The 2,484-nt window shown below is 40.2% G+C and overlaps 1 protein-coding gene across 1 annotated transcript in view; it reads left to right on the top strand.

The window, feature by feature from the left end:
- Positions 1-310: 310 nt before the first annotated feature.
- LOC105022434 (plakophilin-4) overlaps positions 311-2,484 on the top strand; it is an 83,726-nt gene continuing 81,552 nt past the window's right edge. The window contains exon 1 of the mRNA XM_010890817.5: positions 311-507. The gene's annotated coding sequence lies outside the window, so the exon portion shown is untranslated. The remainder of the gene's footprint in view (positions 508-2,484) is intronic.

The raw sequence follows: 2,484 nt of genomic DNA, 5'->3' as shown, positions 1-2,484 counted from the left end.
GTAAAGCTTTATATTGAAGACATGTTATACGCGTTCAGCAACGAGTAGCTTTATATTACACAAGGTAGACTATCTAGATAATGTGAATCACATTGGAGAACAATTGACCAGAACATGGTTCTCGTATCTTACCTTATAGTCTCCTACACCGCTTTAAATGTATTTGGTTGACAAAAACTGTAACCAAGGAAACTATTTTTTCCTTGCCATTGGTCTATTCAACAATGCGAGTCTCCAATGAAACGCCCTCTTTTCCAAACTAGACCCAATGAAGACTGAAGCTGCAAATCTACAGTGAGGTGACGTCATGCATTCTCGTATTCCTTTGGAGTGGAAGCAGAGTGCGAAGAAGGGATCTTGTTCTTGACTATGGAGGCGAGTTTCAACTGTTCCACATGCATGGGACTAGGAGCGGACTTGTAGAGGTGCAACTTCAATGCGGATGAAGTTACATATTCAAATGTGGATCCACGCCAAAACACAGCGATCACAATAATACTTCTCAAGGTACTGACTTGTTTTCATTCATTCTAAAACGTTTACTAGAATGGCTCTATAAAAAGAGTATAAAGCCTCTGTGTGTTAAAGTTTTGCACTAGAGGAGCCGATTCATCTAGCCTACTGAATTCCCCTTTTCGGTTTTACTATGTGAACAGTTACAGTATATACCATGTGCTGTTTATTGTATGCATTTGTTGCAGTGCCATAGCCTATACTTAGCAAGCAAGGATCTTAACGCACACTAATCTTTCTCTTGTGACTAATTCACTACCACGCACCTCTGCGGGACCTTCACTGGGTATGGGGTGTAGCGTTTAGGTGCGCCTTGATACGTGGTAGCTGAAACTTTCAATTTGGCTGTTATTGCAGACTGTATTGTAGACGTTACAAAAAAAGTATTACTTTTTATAGCAGTACTTGTGATTAGTGTACATGGTCGTTATTGGGACTGATCAAACGGCAATGAATAGGCAGGTGAGGTTAGTGAGTGGGAATCTAAGGAATGCGAGGTCGCCGAGGGGCGGAGATTCGTGAGCTTCGCCTACTACCAACATCTTCATTTTCTCACGTTTATTTTGGTTTCAATTCACGACGGATTTAAATGTCTTTACACAAAATAGGCACAGTCAATATTACTTGTTAATTAGACTAATGGTTATTTTTTGCATTCACAAATCACGTAGCCGACGTAGATATTTTTTATAGTTCTGCACCAATTCCGGAACTAAAATGACCTTTTTGGTCACGCTGGAGAATTTAACTTACTGTAGTTCCATCCAACTTAAATGTATTTTGGAAAAACAAAGAGTGTCTTTTTTCGTGCGATTAACGCTTTAATATTTATTTTAGACTAGTACACGTGTCACGATCCCTTAACCTTAGCCGTTGTATGGATTCATGCAAATACTGGCAAACCATTTTAGGGCAGATAGATTTCTTGCCACTATCGAAAAGTGCAGGCGTCTCAGTTTGAAGCTGTGGAACAGGGTATGGTTTGTGTTTTACCACAAGCGCGCACTCGTGCCTAGATTTCAGACTCAGGATAGCTGGAAACGAAAGGTTGCTTGTTCAAGTCCTGGAGCCGAGAAGGTGATCAACCCTGTCTTTCTGTCCCTGAGCAAGACCGTAACTGCTCCCAGGTTGTTGCTGTAGATACTAATTTGTTCAATTTTTTTTTACATGTTGTAACGTGTATATATATTGCTAGACAGTTGCCTTGGGTAAACCTTTGCAATGATATACTATGCCTATGAACTATGTTCACCATGTGGCTAGGACCAGTCCAATCACCTCAGGACATTTGCATATGAACATTCTCATACACCTCTCACAGCATGCACATTAAAAAGGCATAGAAATGTGAATTTTCTTGGTTGTCAGGGCAGCTGATACACTGCATAGCTTTAGTGCATTTAGTCATGGCTATTTGATTGACAGCTGTAAGAAAATGTTAATTTCTGCCATTTACTCAAAACTTTAGGTCCATTTTGTGACCTGCACTTTTATTTTTTTTTACATACTTTACTGAATTCTTTCTTTATTGTCCCTATCAAATAAACTGTAGACAATTCAAAAAAGATGTTAGTACCTGGAAGACCTCAATCCATCTGCTGCTATATATTTTAGAGGCTAGCTATGCATGTAAGTCTCTTTTATTGAGCAATCAACCTGTACCTCACATGCTGATTATATTTTAGGTCACAAATGTGCCACTATCCTCAGTCTTTCTGTGCTTTTCACTCCCTCTCCCTATCTCTTCCTCCCTCCCTCCCTCCCTCCCTCCCTCTCTAGCTCAGCCTCTCTATCTCTCCCTGGTCAGAGGCACCATGCGATGCTCCTCGTGATTCACATTACCCAAGCCACACACCCAATGGCTGACATCTATTGAAAGAATTCACTTATTCTGAGAAGAAACATAACATTACTCTTAAGATATTTTATGTTCAGGCATTTTCTGCATTATTGGACAGGAAAGTGCTGACA

The sequence above is a fragment of the Esox lucius genome, chromosome 16, assembly GCF_011004845.1.
Source record: "Esox lucius isolate fEsoLuc1 chromosome 16, fEsoLuc1.pri, whole genome shotgun sequence".
NCBI classification, from domain to species: domain Eukaryota; kingdom Metazoa; phylum Chordata; class Actinopteri; order Esociformes; family Esocidae; genus Esox; species Esox lucius.
This window is presented reverse-complemented; position numbering and strand designations above follow the sequence as displayed.